Raw genomic sequence first — 19,530 nt, 5'->3', positions numbered from 1 at the left:
GCGGGGAGGGGGGGGCGATCACGGATTTATAATGTTTAATTTTAAATTAAAGGTCTGGGGTGCGGCTGCTGGGATTTGGGGAGGGAAAGGGGGATGTGGAAAAGGTGGAGGGGGAAATAGGATTTAGAGTGGGGAAAAGGAGGGAAAAAAGGGGAATAAGAGCCGGAAAAGAGGAAAAACGGGGGGAAAATAGGAAAAAAGCTCCATAATGGGGAAGAAATTACTCGGAGGAGGAAAAGATGTTTCCTTGGGTTTTTTCCCACTTTTCACCGCTTTTCCCCCCACATTTTTCCCTTTTCCCACATTTTTCCTCATTTCCCCCCCCATATTTTTCCTCTCTTTTTCATACATTTTCCCTCGCTTTGTTCCCACTTTTTCTTCCCCTTTCCCCCGTATTTTTCCCATTTTCCCCACTGTGAAAAATGCTTATTCTGTGATTGGTTTTTTGCAAATGTTATAATAAATATTGTATGTGTAATGTTAGAAAGTCATACTGTCAATTTTTCTAAGTAGTGTGATAAATGTCATTTTAAGTCACACCCTAACCCCTAACCCTAACCCCTAACCCCAGTGGGGTTTTGGGGGTCCTGAAGGGAATTTTGGGCGTCCCAGGGGGGGTTTTGGAGTCCTGGGGAGAATTTTGGGTATCTCAAGAGGTTTTTGGGAGGAATTTTGGGGTCCCAAAGAGAATTTTGTGGGTCCTGGGGAGGGTTTGGGTCCTGAAGTAGAATTTTGGGGGTCTCAGGCGGTTTTGGGGGTTCCCAGGAGGAATTTCAGGGACCCTGATAGGAATTTTGGGGGTCCCAGCGGGGGTTTTGGAGTCCCAAAGGGAATTTTGGCCAACCCAGGGGGAGTTTTGGAGTCCTGGGGAGAATTTTGAGGGTCTCAGGGGGTTTTTGGGTGGAATTTTGTGGGTCCCGAGTGGAATTTTGTGGGTCCTGGGGAGGGTTTGGGGTTCTGAAGGGAATTTTGGCGGTTTCTGGGAGTTTTTGGGGGGTTCCAGTAGGAATTTTGGGGTCCTGAAGGGAAATTTGGGGGTCCCAGGGGGGTTTTTGGGGTCCCAAAGGGAATTTTGGAAGTCCCAGGGGGGATTTTGCGGTCCTGGAGAGGTTTTTGGGTGTCCCAGGGGGCCTTGTGATGTCCTGGAGAGAATTTTGGGGGTCTCAGGGGGTCTTGGGGAGGAATTTTGGGCGTCCCAAGTAGAATTTTGTGGGTCCTGGGGGGGTTTGGGGTCCTCAAGTGGATTTTAGGGGTCTCAGGAGGTTTTTGGGGGTACCTGGAGGAAGTTCGGGGACCCTGATGGGAATTTTGGGAGTCCCAGGGGGGGTTTTGGGGTCCTGAAGGGAATTTTGGGCGTCCCAGGGGGAGTTTTGGAGTCCTGGGGAGAATTTTGGGGGTCTCAGGGGGTTTTCGGGAGGAATTTTGGGGGTCCCGAGTGGAATTTTGTGGGTCCTGGGGAGGGTTTGGGGTCCTGAAGGGAATTTTTGAGTCTCAGGGAGTTTTTGGGGGGGTCCCAGGAGGAATTTTGGGGACCATTATGGGAATTTTGGGGGTCCCAGGGGGGTTTTTGGAGTCCCGAAGGGAATTTTGGGGGTCCCAGGCAGGGTTTTGAGGGTCCCAAAGGGAATTTTTTGGTCTCTGGAGTTTTTGGGGGGTCCCAGGAAAAACTTCGGGGTCCTGAAGGGAATTTTGGGCGTCCCAGGGGGAGTTTTGGAGTCCTGGGGAGAATTTTGGGGGTCCCGGGTAGAATTTTGGGGGTCCTGGGGAGGTTTTATGGTCCTGAAGTGAATTTTGGGGTCTCTGGGAGTTTTTGGGGGGTCCCAAGAGGCATTTTGGGGGTCCCAGGAGGGTTTTGGTGTCCCGAAGGGAATTTTGGGAGTCCCAGGGGGGGTTTTGGAGTCCTGGGTGGAATTTTGAGGGTCCTGGGGGTGCGTTTGGGGTTCTGAAGGGAATTTTGGGGTCTCACAAAGTTTTTGGGGGGTCCCAGGAGGAATTTCAGGGACCCTGATGGGAATTTTGAGGGGTCCCAGGGGGGGTTTTGGAGTCCTGGGGAGAATTTTGAGGGTCTCAGGGTTTTTTTGGGAGGAATTTTGGGGGTCCCGAGTAGAATTTTGTGGGTCCTGGGGAGGGTTTGGGGTTCTGAAGGGAATTTTGGGGGTCTCTGGAAGTATTTGGGGGGTCCCAGGAGGAATTTTGGGGTCCTGAAGGGAATTTTGGGGGTCCCAGGGGGGGTTTTGGGGTCCCGAAGGGAATTTTGAGCGTCCCAGGGGGTTTTTGGGAGGAATTTTGGGAGTCCCGGGTATAATATTGTGGGTCCCAGGGGGGGTTTTGGGGTCGCAAAGGGAATTTTGGGAGTCCCGGGGGGGGGTTGGAGTCCTGGGGGGGGAATTTTCAGGGTCTCAGGTTTTTTTTGGGAGGAATTTTGGGGGTCCCGAGTAGAATTTTGTGGGTTCTGGGGAGGGTTTGGGGTTCTGAAGGGAATTTTGGGGGTCCCAGGGGGGGTTTTGGGGTCCCAATGGGAATTTTGGGAGGCACAAGGGAAGTTTTGGGGTCCTGAAAGGAAATTTTGGGCCTCCCAGGGGGTTTTTGGGAGGAATTTTGGGGGTCCCGGGTAGAATTTTAGGGATCCCACGGGGGTGGGTTGGGGTCCTGAAGGGAATTTTAGGGGTCTCAGGGGGTTTTTGGGGGTCCCAGGAAGAATTTCGGGGACCCTGATAGGTTTTTTTTGGGTCCCAGGGGGGTTTTGGAGTCCTGGGGATAATTTTGGGTGTCCCAGGGGGTTTTTGGGAGGAATTTTGGGGGTCCCGTGTAGAATTTTGGGAGTCCCAGGGGGGAGTTGGGTTTCTGAAGAGAATGTTGGGGGTCTCTGGGAGTTTTTGGAGGGTCCCATGAGGACTTTTGGGGTCCCTGATGGGAATTTTGGGGGTCCTAGGGGGAGTTTTGTAGTCCTGCAGAGGATTTTGGGGGTCTCAGGGGGTTTTTGGGAGGAATTTTGGGGGTCCCGGGTAGAATTTTGTGGATCTTAGGGGGGGTTTGGGGTCCTGAAGGGAATTTTGGGCATCCCAGGGGGTTTTTGGGGGTCCCAGGAGGAATTTTGGGGTCCTGAAGGGAATTTTTAGGGCTCCCAGGGGGGTTTTGGGGTCCCAAATGGAATTTTAGGCATTCCAGGGAGAGGTTTGGAGTCCTGGGGAGAATTTTGAGGGTCTCCGGGGGTTTTTGGGGGGAATTTTGGAGGTCCCGAGTAGAATTTTTAGGGTCCTGGGGGAGGTTTTGGGGTCCTGAAAAGAATTTTGGGGGTCTCACGAAGTTTTTGGGGGTCCCAGAAATAATTTTGGTGACCCTGATGGGAATTTTGGGGGTCTCAGGGGGTTTTGGGGGGTCCCATGAGGAATTTTGGCGTCTTGAAGGGAATTTTGGGGTCTCAAAGAGTTTTGGGGGCTTCCCAGGAGGAATTTTGGGGACCCTGATGGGAATTTTGGGTGTCCCACGGGGGTTTTCGGGGTTCTGAAGGGAATTTTGAGGGTCCCAGGGGGGTGTTCTGGGTCCCGAAGGGAATTTTGTGGGTCCCAGGGGGGTTTTTGGGGTCCGTAAGGGAATTTTGGGGGTCCCGGGGCCGTCCCGGTGGTTTTGGGGTCGCGCTGGCTGCGGGGCTGCAGTACCGCCCTGTGTCCACAAGGTGGCAGCACTTGTCAAGTGAGTCCGCGACAAGATGGCGGTCCGTGGGGACCTTGATGGTGACAGGCGTTTTTTGCCGATGCCTGTCGGCTCCCACCAAAAACCCGCACGCTCGCGGCGCTCCTGACCCCACAGCCCGTGTTCACGGCATCGTAACCGCCGCGGAAAATCCCGTCGGGGGGCGCAGGCGGTGCGGGCAATTCAGGCGGTGTAAAAAACAGACACGGGTCCTCGAATTTCAACGTCCTCGTTTTCGCGTCCTCTCGAGAAGGTCAAGCGAGTCCGCGCCACGCCACTCCCAAGATGGCGGCCGCGGGCGGCGGGCTGCAGTGCCGCTCTCTGCCCACACGGCGGCAGCACTGCGCCGTCAGCAGCGAATGCCCCAAAGATCCGCGCGGGAAAGAACGGAACAAAAAAACCTGCCTCGGACCCGATAGGAACCGAAAGAAAAAACCTTTCCTCTTAAACTGCATTTCAATAGAGTTTATTTTTACATTTTTCACATTTATATTCACATTCGGATTTATAATGTATATTGATATATAATTGTATTTTCATAATTCCTTACATTTATTCCATTTATTATATTTTATTATATTTTATATTTTTATACATATCTTAATAGATTGCTTACATATTTCTATAGTTAGATTTAGAGTTCTAAAAGGTTTATATTGCTTAAAATAAAACCCTGCCTCTATCCAAGTAAAAATCTTAAAAAAAATCTTTATTTAAACTCCGTTTAAATTTATTTCTATTTTTCGCATTTATAGTCAAATTTACATTTTAAATGTAGATTGATGTATGGTGTTATTCATAGTCTATCTCTGCCTAATACTATTTTTATTTCTATTTTATATTTTTATATATATATGTATACACTGAATTTATATTTCCGTATTTAGAATGATATCAAAATAAAATGTATATTCATACTTTTTCCACTAAAGTCCTCCGTCTAACCAAATAAAAACAATAAAAAAGCCGTTTCTATAAACTATATAAATAATATTGTGGGTTCTTTGGTAATTTTGTTTTTTTGTTTGTTTGGGGTTTTTTTGCGAATTTTTGGGAAAATTTGGGGATTTCTGGGGAGGGGATTTTTCAGATTTTTTTTTTTTTTTTTTTTTTTAACATTCGGGCAGGTTTAGGGGATTTTAGGGATTATTTGGGATTTTGGGGGTGTTTTTAGTCTGTCCTGAGAATTTTTTTTAATTTTGGGGGATTTTTAATTGAGATTTCAGGAATTTGGGATGGATTCTTTGGGAGATTCGGAAAATTCTTGGGAAGTAATTTTATTTTTATGGGATTTGGGGAGGTTTGGGGCGATTTTTGGTTGATTTTTAGGGCATTTTTTAGGGACTTTGGGGTGGATTTTTGGGAGGATTTTTTTTTAGTGGGATTTTTGGGACGAATTTTGGGGGATTTGGGGTGCGGAGGGGACTTGGGGGGACTTGGGACTTTTGGGGTCCCCTAAATAGCCGAAAAGGTGGTCCCCCGTAAATCTGCCTAGAAACCCCTGACGTCACGCGCACTGCGAGCTGTGATTTGTCAGTGTGCCTCGCCCTCGTCCAATGAGTGCTCTCCCCTTCTTCGTCCACGCGTAAGTGGCCATTTCCCCTCCGCGTGTCCCTCCAGGCCTGCGTGTCTCTTTTTGTCCCCTCATTTCCCCCTTTTTGTCCCCTCTTTGTCACCTCCGCGCGCATTTTTAGCCCCTTAAAACCAACCCCGGCGGCCTTTGAGGCGGATTCCCGTAACCAACATGGCGGCTGCGCCGTAACATCGCCACGGCGCATGCGCCACACACGCACCGAGGGTGGAAGCGTGTTCGGTGCCGTACAGTGAAACTGCGCATGCGTTACGTAAACGGAGGCGTCCCGGTATATAAGCGGCCGGGAAGCCCCGTAGCGCCCTTTTGCTGGGTCGGAGGAGAAGCGGCCGCCATGTGAGGCGATGGGGGGGGCGCGGGAAAAGCGGGAATTTCCAGAGAAAAGAGGGAATTTCCTGGGAAAAACGAGCATTGTGAGGGGAGAAATGGGGTTTGGGAGGGGGAATGGGGATGGGGAAGGCAGCGGGGTGGGAATTTGGGCGGTGAAGGCCGGGAAAGGGGGGAAGTGGGGCTGGGAGCGCGGGGAGGGGGGGGCGATCACGGATTTATAATGTTTAATTTTAAATTAAAGGTCTGGGGTGCGGCTGCTGGGATTTGGGGAGGGAAAGGGGGATGTGGAAAAGGTGGAGGGGGAAATAGGATTTAGAGTGGGGAAAAGGAGGGAAAAAAGGGGAATAAGAGCCGGAAAAGAGGAAAAACGGGGGGAAAATAGGAAAAAAGCTCCATAATGGGGAAGAAATTACTCGGAGGAGGAAAAGATGTTTCCTTGGGTTTTTTCCCACTTTTCACCGCTTTTCCCCCCACATTTTTCCCTTTTCCCACATTTTTCCTCATTTCCCCCCCCATATTTTTCCTCTCTTTTTCATACATTTTCCCTCGCTTTGTTCCCACTTTTTCTTCCCCTTTCCCCCGTATTTTTCCCATTTTCCCCACTGTGAAAAATGCTTATTCTGTGATTGGTTTTTTGCAAATGTTATAATAAATATTGTATGTGTAATGTTAGAAAGTCATACTGTCAATTTTTCTAAGTAGTGTGATAAATGTCATTTTAAGTCACACCCTAACCCCTAACCCCAGTGGGGTTTTGGGGGTCCTGAAGGGAATTTTGGGCGTCCCAGGGGGGGTTTTGGAGTCCTGGGGAGAATTTTGGGTATCTCAAGAGGTTTTTGGGAGGAATTTTGGGGTCCCAAAGAGAATTTTGTGGGTCCTGGGGAGGGTTTGGGTCCTGAAGTAGAATTTTGGGGGTCTCAGGGGGTTTTGGGGGGTCCCAGGAGGAATTTCAGGGACCCTGATAGGAATTTTGGGGGTCCCAGCGGGGGTTTTTGGGTTCCCAAATGGAAGTTTGGGCGTTCCGGGAGGGGTTTTGGGGTCCCAAAGGGAATTTTGATGGTCTCAGGGGGGTTTTGGGAGGAATTTTGTGGGTCCCGACCAGAATTTTGAGGGTCCTGGGGGTGGGTTTGGGGTCCTGAAGGGAATTTTGAGGTCTCACGAAGTTTTTGGGGGGTCCCAGAAAGAATTTCGGGGACCCTAATGGGAATTTTGGGGGTCTCAAGGGGATTTTTGGGGTCCCAAAAGGAATTTTGGGCATCCCCGGGGGGGTTTTGGAGTCCTGGGGAGAATTTTGGGGATCTCACGGGTTTTTTGGGAGGAATTTTGGGGGTCCCGAATAGAATTTTGAAGGTCCTGCGGGGATTTTGGGGTCCTGAAAATAATTCTGGGGGTCTCAGGAGGCCTTTTGGGGGTCCTAGGAGGAATTTTGGGGACCCTAATTGGAATTTTGGGGGTCCCAAGGGGATTTTTGAGGTCCCAAAAGGGAATTTTGGGCATCCCAGGAGGGGTTTTGGAGTCCTGGGGAGAATTTTGGGGGTCTCAAAGGGGTTTTGGGAGGAATTTTGGGGGTCCCGAGTAAAATTTTGGGGGTCCTGGATGGGGTTTTGGGTTCCTGAAAACAATTCTGTGGGTCTCAGGTGGCTTTTGGGGGTCCCAGGAGGAATTTCAGGGGTCCTAAAGGGAAATTTACAGGTCCTGGGGGGTGTTTTGGGGTCCGAAAGGGAATTTTGGGCATCCCAGGGGGGGTTTTAGAGTCCTGGGGAGAATTTTAGGGAATCTCAGGAGGTTTTTGGGAGGAATTTTGGGGGTCCCGAGTAAAATTTTGGGGGTCCTGGGTGGGGTCTTGTGTTCCTGAAGAGAATTCTGGGGGTCTCAGGGGGCTTTTGGGCGTCCCAGGAGGAATATTTGTGAACCCTGATGGGAATTTTGGGGGTCTCAGGGGGTTTTTGGGAGGAATTATGGGGGTCCCGAGTAAAATTTTGGGGGTCCTGGGGGGTTTTTGGGGTCCTGAAGAGCATTCTGGGGGTCTCAGGAGGCTTTTCGGGGTCCCAGGAGGAATTTTGGGGACCCTAATGGGAATTTTGGGGGTCCCAAGGGGATTTTTGGGGTCCCAAAAGGAATTTTGGGCATCCCAGGGGGGGTTTTGGAGTCCTGGGGAGAATTTTGGGGATCTCAGGGGTTTTTTGGGAGGAATTTTGGGGGTCCCGAATAGAATTTTGAAGGTCCTGCGGGGATTTTGGGGTCCTGAAAATAATTCTGGGGGTCTCAGGAGGCCTTTTGGGGGTCCTAGGAGGAATTTTGGGGACCCTGATGGGAATTCTGGGCCTCCCAGGGGGGTTTTTAGGGTCCAAAAGGGAATTTTGGGTGTCCCAGGAGGGGTTTTGGAGTCCTGGGGAGAATTTTGGGGGTCTCAAAGGGGTTTTGGGAGGAATTTTGGGGGTCCCGAGTAAAATTTTGGGGGTCCTGGATGGGGTTTTGGGTTCCTGAAAACAATTCTGGGGGTCTCAGGTGGCTTTTGGGGGTCCCAGGAGGAATTTCAGGGGTCCTAAAGGGAAATTTGCAGGTCCTGGGGGGTGTTTTGGGGTCCGAAAGGGAATTTTGGGCATCCCAGAGGGGGTTTTAGAGTCCTGGGGAGAATTTTGGGAGTCTCAGAGGGTTTTTAGGAGGAATTTTGGGGGTCCCGAGTAGAATTTTGGGGGTCCTGGGTGGGGATTTTGAGTTCCTGAAGAGAATTCTGGGGGCCTCACAAAGTTTTTGGGGGTCCCAGGAGGAATTCTGGGGACCCTGATGGGAATTTTGCGGGTCTCAGGGTGGGTTTGGGGTCCCAAAGGGAATTTTGGGTATCCCAGGGGAGGTTTCTGAATCCTGGGGATAATTTTGGGGACCTCAGATTTTTGGGAGAAATTTTGGGGGTCCCAAATAGAATTTTGGGGGTCTTTTGGGGGTTTTGGTGTCCTGAAGGGAATTTTGGGGGTCTCAGGAGGTTTTTGGGGATCCCGGGGGGGTTCTGTGGTTCTATATGGAATTTTGGGGGTCCCAGGGGGATTTTTGGGGCTCCTGAAGGGAATTTTTGGATTCCCAGGGCTGTTTTTCGGGGATCCCGCTGGGTTTCTTTGGTGGTACCGGGGCTGTTTTTGGGGGATTCCGCTGGGTTGTTTTGGGGGTCCCGGGGGTGGTTTTGGGGTCCCCCTCTCACCAGTCCATGGACGCTTCCACTCCCCGGTTCCCGGTCAGCGCCAGCGCCTTCGCCCTGCGGGACCGGGGGGCTCCTGGTTATTTTTGCGGGGTTCCCGGGAGGGTCCTGTTATAAGTTGAGGCGAATAATTTGATTCAGCCTTTTAAGATCAATTAATAATTTTATTAATTACAGCAAGCGATAGCAAGCAAAACAGCGCTGGGTTCAGCTGGGAGCCTGGCTCCGCCAAAAGCTGACAACCTTTCCTTCTCTTCAGTCCCTTTTTATCTTGCATGAGTGGGGGTGGTGAGTCTCGTTCCACCGTGGTTATCAGTCCCAAAAACAATGGATTTCACAAGTGGGGTGGTGTGTCTTCTTCCACTTCGGTTTATCAGTTTTCAGCAACAATGGGTTTCCACTGCGGTTATCAGTTCCAGCCAGTCCTGCAAAATCTTTCACAATCTTTGTGGTTACCAGCCAAGCCTGCAAATTCCACGTCCCGACTTCCCCCCCTTTTATCCTAATTTCATACTTTTGATGAACAAACAAGTCAATGCAGTTTCTCACAGTCCTGAGGCGTCCCGGGAGTCCCGGGGTCTCCGGGGCCTTTCCGTGTCTATCCCCGCCCCCCCCCCTCCAATAATCCCATTCCCGGTCCCGGTGCCGTTACCGGGTCCACTCCGGATGCTCCCGCCCGCCCTCCCCCGTTGTCCCCGGCCCTCCCCCGGTGTCCCAACGGTGCCAGCGCCTCCAGGGCGAGCCCGGGCCCGGTCCCACCGCCCTCCGCCATCACGGCGGCGCCGGGCTCGCGACGCGTGGAGGACGACGGCCGGCGCGAGACAGAAATGCAGAAAGCGTTCCGGTACGGACGGCGGCCTCCGAGGGATAAAAAGCCTCAACTGCGTTCTCGAACGGACGGCGTCTAGAGAGGGAGAGAAATCCTAAAATGCGTTGTGGTACGGACGGCGACCGTACAGGGACAGAAAGTATCAAATGCGTTATGGTACGGACGGCGGCCGTACAGGGACAGAAAGTATCAAATGCGTTGTGGTACGGACGGCGGCCGTATAGGAACAAAAATCCTAAACTGCGTTCTCGTACGGACGGCGGCCGTACAGGGACAGAAAGTATCAATTTCGTTATGGTACGGACGGCGGCCGTACAGGGACAGAAAATATCAACTGCGTTGTGGTACGGACGGCGGCCGTATATGGACAAAAAGTCTAAACCGCGTTCTCGTACGGACGGCGGCCGCATAGGGACAAAAATGCTAAACTGCGTTCTCGTACGGACGGCGGCTGTAGAGGGACAGAAAGTATCAAATGCGTTATGGTACGGACGGCGGCCGTATAGGGACAGAAATTATCAAATCCGTTATGGTACGGACGGCGGCCGTACAGGGACAGAAAGTATCAAATGCGTTGTGGTACGGACGGCGGCCGTATAGGAACAAAAAGCCTAAACTGCGTTCTCGTACGGGAGGCGGCCGTACAGGGACAAAAAGTATCAAATTCGTTATGGTACGGACGGCGGCCGTACAGGGGCAGAAAGTATCAAAATAGTTATGGTACGGACGGCGTCTGGAGAAGGACAGTAAGACACAAAGCGTTTTGTTACGGACGTCGGCCGGAGAGGGACAGGAAGCCGCTCGCGCCGCCGCCATCCCCGGCGCCGCGGAGCCGCCTCCAGCCCTCCCCTCACTCACAGACACCGCCCCGCTCGCCGCTCGCTCCCTCCCCTCGCCCCTCCCGCCCCGTCTCGGCGGGTTTTGCAGGGCGCTGGCTGGGGGGCTGCAGTACCCCTTTCTGTCCACAAGGCGGCAGCACTGCCGCACGCCACCGCCGGGGGCCGCCGCTCGCCTCGGGGCCGCGGGCGGGGCAGGCGGCAAAAAAGAACGGGCGCCGTCCCCTGCGGAACGTCCTCGGTAGCAAATGCCCCGAAACATCTCGCGCGGAAAAGAACGCCAACAAAAAAAAAAAACCCTGCCTCTAACCCAACAAGAACCAAAAGAAAAAACCTTTTCTTTTAAACTGCATTTCAATGTATTTTATTTTTGTATTTTTCATATTTATATTCACATTCGGATTTATAATTCGGATTTAAAGGCCGGCAGGGGAGGGAAGAGGGACGGGGCACAGAGGAGGGAGAGAGGGGGAATGGAACGGAGTAGCGGGGCAGGGACAGGATAGGAAGGAGCCGGGTTTGGGGGGGACACGGAAACGGGGGAAAGAGAGGTAACTGAACACGGGCAGGAGGATGGAGCGGTAGAGAGAGGGACAGGAGGGGATCCTCCCGGCGCCCCGGCTCCGCCCCGGCTCAGCCCCGCCCTGCCCGGGATGCTGCGCTCGGCAGAGCTCGGCTCCGTTCGGCTGGACTCGGCTCCTCGGCCAGCTTCGGCTACTTTCGGCCACGCTCGGTTATTTCCGGCCGCATTCGCCTCCATTCGCCTCTTCGGCAAAGCTCGGCTCGCCTCGGCTGAACTCGGCAAAGCTCGGCTCCGCTCGCCTCCTCGGGCCCTTTCGGCTGCTTTCGGCCACGCTCGGCTATTCCCGCCCGTACCCGCCTCCATTCGCCCATTCCCACACCTCGGCTCCCTCCGCCCGGCCTCGGCTCCCTCCGGCTCACACATTTCCTCAGGGCACCTCATTCCACTGCGCACAAATTGCAGCCCCTAAAGGCTTGCGGCTCTTTCAACACACACACACTTGCTCCTTTAGGACAAGAATAGTTACATCTAAAAGCAATTCCCTCATTTTGCATCTTCTTTTTATTTAACGCCCCTCAAAACCCCATACATACCACAAGGAATGTGCAGTTCTGGTTCCCCCACCCCCCGTATGCTATTTGTACAAAGGACCTGGGGCAGCACACACTCGGGATTCAACCGAATAAAGCCCGGCTTCAATAATCAGAACTGACATTTCTTTACAAATTAGGTGCAGTTTTGTACGGTGCTGCGTACCCTCGGAGCCGAGTTGAGGAAAAAGAGCTACAGCACTGGAACCTAAGTTTTAGCAGCCAAGTCATTTGTAACTTGTGCCACAAAGTAAAACAAGCATAACTACAGTATTATCTGCTGAAGTTCTCCACTGTGGATTTCGGGTACAGCAGCACGTGCTTTACTCCCAACAAAAGCTGCTCAGGTGGGGGGAGCCGGGAAGCCAAGTCTCTCCACTTTGTCTGAACACCATCTTCCAGGAAGGTACTGCTTCCTCTCGCCCAGGCTCCCTTCAGCAAAGTGGCAAATACAGAATCCGGTGCCACAGGAGGCTCTTGGCTTACCTCCTTGTGGTTTTCAAACTGTTTAAAGCGAAACAAAAAGCATAAGAGAAAAACAGCGATGAGTATGAAACAAAAATCTCTTTAGCCACCTTTGGTTTGAGATGAGCTCTGAACTGAAGCTCTGGGAGCACAGGCGTGCAGTCCTGCTAGAACAGAGCTGCCCAGCAGGTTCCCCAGGGGCGTCTGGAGTGTTCACAATGCTGAGCTGAGAAAAACTCACCAAACCCAGCCCAGGGGCCTGTGATCCTCCACCCACCTGGGGGAACTCCAGGTGCTGCAAACAGAGGCCACAGAGCACACCAGGCTCTGCTGTGCCCGGTGAGGAGTCTCTGTATGAGCCCTGAGCCCTGGTATCGCCTCCCAAACACCACAGAGACCTCTTGTGCCATCAGAGAAAAGCCCTGGAGCAAACGTGTGTCCCCAGCACGATCAACAAGAGATGCAGAATTACCTCCTCAATAAAAACACTGTTTCTGATGGAAATGTAACCTCTGTCGACTACGAGGATTTTACAGGAATACTGGCTCAAGAATTCAGTGACTTCAGGGATTCCATACCACAGGTTCCTGGGACTGCTTGGGCATCCAGAGTCTATAGTATCGGTTAAACTGGTAGAGCTGAGGATACTTAGCAGCTTTCAGGGACTCGGTATCTTTGTCACAGAGCTGGAACGTCACGCAGGGAGCAAGGGGTTCTCTCGGAGAGTGCAGGAGGCCAGTGAAAACAGCACCAAGGTCCTCCACGACGTCTGCTCCTAGAAAAGCCAAATAAATTAAACTATTGACATGAGCACGGACACTGGGGCAACCTTCCTTACTTTGGGCCTTGCCAGCAGCCCACAGAGCCTCATGCAGAAAAGAACTGAACGAGATCAAAAAGTGTTCCTAGTGACCTAGACACATGCTCCTGGCCGCTGAGGTACCTGAAAAACCCTCCAGACATCATCAGCTCTTGCTGAAGCAAATAATCCACCTTCACTGTGTTGTGCCAAAAACACGCCCGGCCCTTAACAGGGAGAGACCCTGCCAGGCACCACCTCAGAGAAGACCCCGGCTGTACTGGGGGGGCACACCCAGCCAACGTGTACAAATTAAACAGAATTTTCTGTCAGAACTGGGACTTTCAGCACCCCCCAGGTGCTACTCGACTGCCACATATACACAGAGGGCTTCGTGAAGTGCTCTGGGGTTGGCCAGTCCTGCTCCAAGCCCTGCTGATGCCCCTGTGATTTTAACGCTGTCCTCAAGGAGGTGGTAGAACCTCACAGTATTTGCCCCTGGAGCTTAATTTCTGAAGTTTTCTTTGGGAAACGCATCCATTTCCTACTTAAGAATGCAGTCCCCTCTCCCTGATCTCGGGAAGAGCTGCCTACAGGCACGGGAACCACCTTCCTCTCCTGATCGCCACGCTCTCCCCTTAAAACACTGTGTTACTGAAGCCAACTACTTCCAGACCAAGACTGTCCATGCAGGCACAGTGTCCCTTCTCTTTAGGGTCAGGGAAAAAGGGCAGAAGTACCTACAGAGCTTCAATGCCCCTCTTGAGCACAAAGCACCGTGAATCTGCACCTCCTTCTGCTTGCAGGGAAGATAATAAAGTGCCTCAAGGTAAAAAATGATAAATGGTAAAAAATTATTGCAAGAGGGTAGAAATGATGCCACTTTCACTCCACTGCTAGAAATTACACATAAAACATAAAAAAAACCTGTACCTGTTCCATTTTCAGACTGAAGCAACAGTATATTCCTGGCTCCTAATGCAGCAGGGACAACAGCACTGAAAGGAAATGTTTGGATAATCACATCTTCATTTAAAAAGAACCCGATTTCTTCATCTAAGCCATCACTGCCTTCCATCAGAACAGCCAGCATATCCACGACATCTAATAAGTGAAGGAAAAAATGTAAGCAGAGGATCCAGACTAACTGGGAAAACAATAGAGGTAGAATGCAACATTCCAGGAACACAAGGTATCTTTTTAATTCCCCAAAAAAACACAAAACAAACAAAACAAACAAAAAACTCCACCAGAATGGAAACATTTTATACGGCTGCCGTGAGGACTTTCTTGGGTTGTTACTGATGTTTGGAGGCGTGTAAGAGCAGTTAACACTTGTGTTTGTGATGCTTTTGCTTGCTTTTGTAACTTTTCCTTTAGTACTTTAATAGTTTTAACTAAAAATGTTTGTTGCTTTGTTGGTAACTAGTTATCTTTCTTAGTGTATTTTTTATAGTTTAATTAGTTTTTAATGTATTTAATATACTTCTTGTAGAAGTATTACATTTTTGTAAAGCATAATGCTTTAATAATGATTTACGTATAAACTTAGGCACTCTAGTTTTTTTTATTGCTGTTGTTGCTTTATTAATAAATGCTTTAAAAGTTGGTTTGGTTTTTTTTGCTTAATTTTTATATATGCTGGTAAACTTCTTGGGTCTTTTACTTGATCTATAGCTCGTTGAGTTAGTTGCATTGCCTTTTGACATTTTTTAGGTTTTAGCATAGCTTGTGCCTTAGTGAGAAAATATGGTCTTAAGCTTATCAATTTATCTATAGTTACTTTGTGAAGAGGATCTTTAGGCTGCTTTTGCATAGCTACAGCTTTATTAGCTTCTGCTTGCTAGTGTGCACTAAATAAAAGTTTCTGATGCGGTGACAAAATAAGTTTAGCAAGACTTTTATAATTTTTTGGTAGCAATATATTAGTACTCTAAATATAATTTAATATTTGCTTAGTTGGTTTATTAGTTACTCTAAATTGACTCACTGTAGCTTGCAACTGTGACAACAATTTTTAATCTAACGGTGTAATTTGAGCTGTTAACCTTTTGCTGGCTTGCTGCTGAAAAATTATAGGATAAGCTAGTTCTGCTGCTAGTTCTAAAGTTTGCTTATTTTCTTTGTTTAGTTTTTCTTTTGTTAGAATTGCCTAAACTTCTTTTTGCTCTCTGGCCAGAGCCTTTGTTAGGTCAGACTTTGCCTTAGGGGTTGATTTACTGACAGACAAACTGTGACAAACCAGTGATCTCTGTTTGGGGGGGCTGGAGGAGCCGTGGGCTCACAACGCGACTCTGTTTCCATGTCCTCAGGCACGGGTCGCAATGGAGGTAACTCCACTGTAGACACAGCAGGTGGCATGGAAATACTAGGTAATTAATTTTTTCTGCTATAACTTTCATTCTTCTCTAGTGTAGAAGTTGCTTGTGCAGCAGCTTTTTTTTCTGCCTGATGTTGTAATAACTCATTGTGAACTACCTTTTACAACTTTTTTAGCTTTTTGGCTGTCTTATCATCATCCAAAATGTCTTACTATAGTTTATCTTTAAACTTACACTACTTAGACAACTTATGTACTGTATGAGGATTTATAAAGAACCCCTTAGCATACCTATATGTTAATAACCTTGGCAGATCTTTATGTAAATCAATGTTTTTAATCTGCCTTTTCTGCAAGAATGCAGTAAATAAATCATATGCTGCTTGCCTCTCCATACCTCTATTGTCAGCGCTGTTGCAGCCCTCCGAGGTCGTCGGCAGCACGTATCGGCCAGGCTTGCCTCTGCAGTCACCTGGGGCACGGTGCACTCTATTTCAATTCAGGACCTGAACTCTTTTTCCTCACTCCAACGTGGCGCCCATCACATCGAGATCACCATTTCTGTGGAAAAATGACGGGAGACAAGCCTATTTTATAATGTTAATAAGTTTCAGTTTATTCTAAGCACACATGTACAGTTATACCCGTTATAATGAAGCTCATGCATATTGCAAAACTTAGGCTCCTCATTGGTGTCTCTAGAACAGGTCAAGCCCGCCTTAGGGGCTTTTTACGCTTGCTTTGTTTTCCCTTACACTTATCTCTTTGCTGACCTTCTGCTGCTGGGAACCAGCTCACCCAAGGACGTGTGATATTGTTGCTACATCCGCTATTGCTGCAATCTGCAGTTTTCAGCTACTGCTTCACTAACTGCACGTAGTCATGGCCTCTGTCCCGAAGCCACTCATCCACAAAACTCTCCACACACCGATCCGAATTTTTTGGCTCTATTCCCATTTTTTTTTTTTTTGCCTTTTCCCCATTTTTTGCCTTTCCCGCATTTTTGGGCTCCTAAACCGTTTCTTTGTGCGATTTTCCCACATTTTCAGATCTTTTTCCCACTTTTCGGCTCTTTCGCCGACTTTGGTCACTTCCCCCCCATTTCCGAGCTCCCCGAACCCATTTTCGCCCTTCCCCAATTTTTGGTCTCTTTTCCCATTTTTGGCCACTTTCCCGCCATTTCCGCGTTCTCCCATCCCGTTTCCGGGCACCTTTTCCCGCTTTTTGGCCTGTTTTTCCCGTTTTTTCCCTTTTTTTCCCCATTTTTCGGGGCTCTCGCCTGGCACATTTCCCGCATCCGATCCCTCATGGCGGCCGCGCACGCGCAGGAGCGACCACAGAGACGGTCCATAGAGATGAATGGGAGGTCCTCCAGGAGCATAGAGACGAGCCGAAAGTTCTATAAAACCATAGAGACGAAACGGAAGTCCTCCAAAAACCATAGAGATGAGCCGGAAGTTCCATAATACCATAGAGACGAACCGGAAGTCCTCCAAAAACCATAGAGAAGAGCCAGAAGTTCCACAATACCATAGAGACGAACCGGTAGTCCTCCAGAAACCATAGAGATGAGCCGGAAGTTCCATAATACCATAGAGACGAACCGGACGTTTTCCAGAAACCATAGAGATGAGCCGGAAGTTCTGTACAACCATAGAGATGAACCAGAAATTCGCCAGAAACGAGAGAGATTAACCATTGTGGTACGGACGGCGGCCGGCGCGGGACAGAAATTCGCAACGCGTCGTGGCATGGACGACGGCCGGCGCGGGACAGAAAGCCGCCGTCGGCGCCGGCATCCTTCGCCGGCGCCGCCGCGGAGCCGCCTCCAGCCCTCCCCTCACTCACAGACACCGCCCCGCTCGCCGCTCGCTGCCGCCTTTTAAATAAAAAAATCTTTATTTAAACTCCGTTTAAATTTATTTCTATTTTTCGCATTTATAGTCAAATTTACATTTTAAATGTAGATTGATGTATGGTGTTATTCATAGTCTATCTCTGCCTAATACTATTTTTATTTCTATTTTATATTTTTATATATATATGTATACACTGAATTTATATTTCCGTATTTAGAATGATATCAAAATAAAATGTATATTCATACTTTTTCCACTAAAGTCCTCCGTCTAACCAAATAAAAACAATAAAAAAGCCGTTTCTATAAACTATATAAATAATATTGTGGGTTCTTTGGTAATTTTGTTTTTTTGTTTGTTTGGGGTTTTTTTGCGAATTTTTGGGAAAATTTGGGGATTTCTGGGGAGGGGATTTTTCAGATTTTTTTTTTTTTTTTTTTTTTTTTTTTAACATTCGGGCAGGTTTAGGGGATTTTAGGGATTATTTGGGATTTTGGGGGTGTTTTTAGTCTGTCCTGAGAATTTTTTTTAATTTTGGGGGATTTTTAATTGAGATTTCAGGAATTTGGGATGGATTCTTTGGGAGATTCGGAAAATTCTTGGGAAGTAATTTTATTTTTATGGGATTTGGGGAGGTTTGGGGCGATTTTTGGTTGATTTTTAGGGCATTTTTTAGGGACTTTGGGGTGGATTTTTGGGAGGATTTTTTTTTAGTGGGATTTTTGGGACGAATTTTGGGGGATTTGGGGTGCGGAGGGGACTTGGGGGGACTTGGGACTTTTGGGGTCCCCTAAATAGCCGAAAAGGTGGTCCCCCGTAAATCTGCCTAGAAACCCCTGACGTCACGCGCACTGCGAGCTGTGATTTGTCAGTGTGCCTCGCCCTCGTCCAATGAGTGCTCTCCCCTTCTTCGTCCACGCGTAAGTGGCCATTTCCCCTCCGCGTGTCCCTCCAGGCCTGCGTGTCTCTTTTTGTCCCCTCATTTCCCCCTTTTTGTCCCCTCTTTGTCACCTCCGCGCGCATTTTTAGCCCCTTAAAACCAACCCCGGCGGCCTTTGAGGCGGATTCCCGTAACCAACATGGCGGCTGCGCCGTAACATCGCCACGGCGCATGCGCCACACACGCACCGAGGGTGGAAGCGTGTTCGGTGCCGTACAGTGAAACTGCGCATGCGTTACGTAAACGGAGGCGTCCCGGTATATAAGCGGCCGGGAAGCCCCGTAGCGCCCTTTTGCTGGGTCGGAGGAGAAGCGGCCGCCATGTGAGGCGATGGGGGGGGCGCGGGAAAAGCGGGAATTTCCAGAGAAAAGAGGGAATTTCCTGGGAAAAACGAGCATTGTGAGGGGAGAAATGGGGTTTGGGAGGGGGAATGGGGATGGGGAAGGCAGCGGGGTGGGAATTTGGGCGGTGAAGGCCGGGAAAGGGGGGAAGTGGGGCTGGGAGCGCGGGGAGGGGGGGGCGATCACGGATTTATAATGTTTAATTTTAAATTAAAGGTCTGGGGTGCGGCTGCTGGGATTTGGGGAGGGAAAGGGGGATGTGGAAAAGGTGGAGGGGGAAATAGGATTTAGAGTGGGGAAAAGGAGGGAAAAAAGGGGAATAAGAGCCGGAAAAGAGGAAAAACGGGGGGAAAATAGGAAAAAAGCTCCATAATGGGGAAGAAATTACTCGGAGGAGGAAAAGATGTTTCCTTGGGTTTTTTCCCACTTTTCACCGCTTTTCCCCCCACATTTTTCCCTTTTCCCACATTTTTCCTCATTTCCCCCCCCATATTTTTCCTCTCTTTTTCATACATTTTCCCTCGCTTTGTTCCCACTTTTTCTTCCCCTTTCCCCCGTATTTTTCCCATTTTCCCCACTGTGAAAAATGCTTATTCTGTGATTGGTTTTTTGCAAATGTTATAATAAATATTGTATGTGTAATGTTAGAAAGTCATACTGTCAATTTTTCTAAGTAGTGTGATAAATGTCATTTTAAGTCACACCCTAACCCCTAACCCTAACCCCTAACCCCAGTGGGGTTTTGGGGGTCCTGAAGGGAATTTTGGGCGTCCCAGGGGGGGTTTTGGAGTCCTGGGGAGAATTTTGGGTATCTCAAGAGGTTTTTGGGAGGAATTTTGGGGTCCCAAAGAGAATTTTGTGGGTCCTGGGGAGGGTTTGGGTCCTGAAGTAGAATTTTGGGGGTCTCAGGGGGTTTTGGGGGGTCCCAGGAGGAATTTCAGGGACCCTGATAGGAATTTTGGGGGTCCCAGCGGGGGTTTTTGGGTTCCCAAATGGAAGTTTGGGCGTTCCGGGAGGGGTTTTGGGGTCCCAAAGGGAATTTTGATGGTCTCAGGGGGGTTTTGGGAGGAATTTTGTGGGTCCCGACCAGAATTTTGAGGGTCCTGGGGGTGGGTTTGGGGTCCTGAAGGGAATTTTGAGGTCTCACGAAGTTTTTGGGGGGTCCCAGAAAGAATTTCGGGGACCCTAATGGGAATTTTGGGGGTCTCAAGGGGATTTTTG

At 49.5% G+C, this 19,530-nt stretch overlaps 1 long non-coding RNA gene across 1 annotated transcript; it reads right to left on the bottom strand.

The window, feature by feature from the left end:
* Positions 1-10,820: 10,820 nt before the first annotated feature.
* On the bottom strand, positions 10,821-18,194 carry LOC144248660 (uncharacterized). The gene is made up of 5 exons (XR_014957734.1): positions 18,073-18,194; positions 15,567-15,730; positions 13,783-13,953; positions 12,523-12,825; positions 10,821-12,089 (listed from the first exon to the last, which is right to left on the bottom strand). It is a non-coding gene; the product is annotated as an uncharacterized LOC144248660 (long non-coding RNA).
* Between the last annotated feature and the right edge of the window lie 1,336 nt (positions 18,195-19,530).

Source organism: Lonchura striata, chromosome 10 (genome assembly GCF_050655825.1).
Source record: "Lonchura striata isolate lonStrDom1 chromosome 10, ASM5065582v1, whole genome shotgun sequence".
Lineage (NCBI taxonomy): Eukaryota > Metazoa > Chordata > Aves > Passeriformes > Estrildidae > Lonchura > Lonchura striata.
This window is presented reverse-complemented; position numbering and strand designations above follow the sequence as displayed.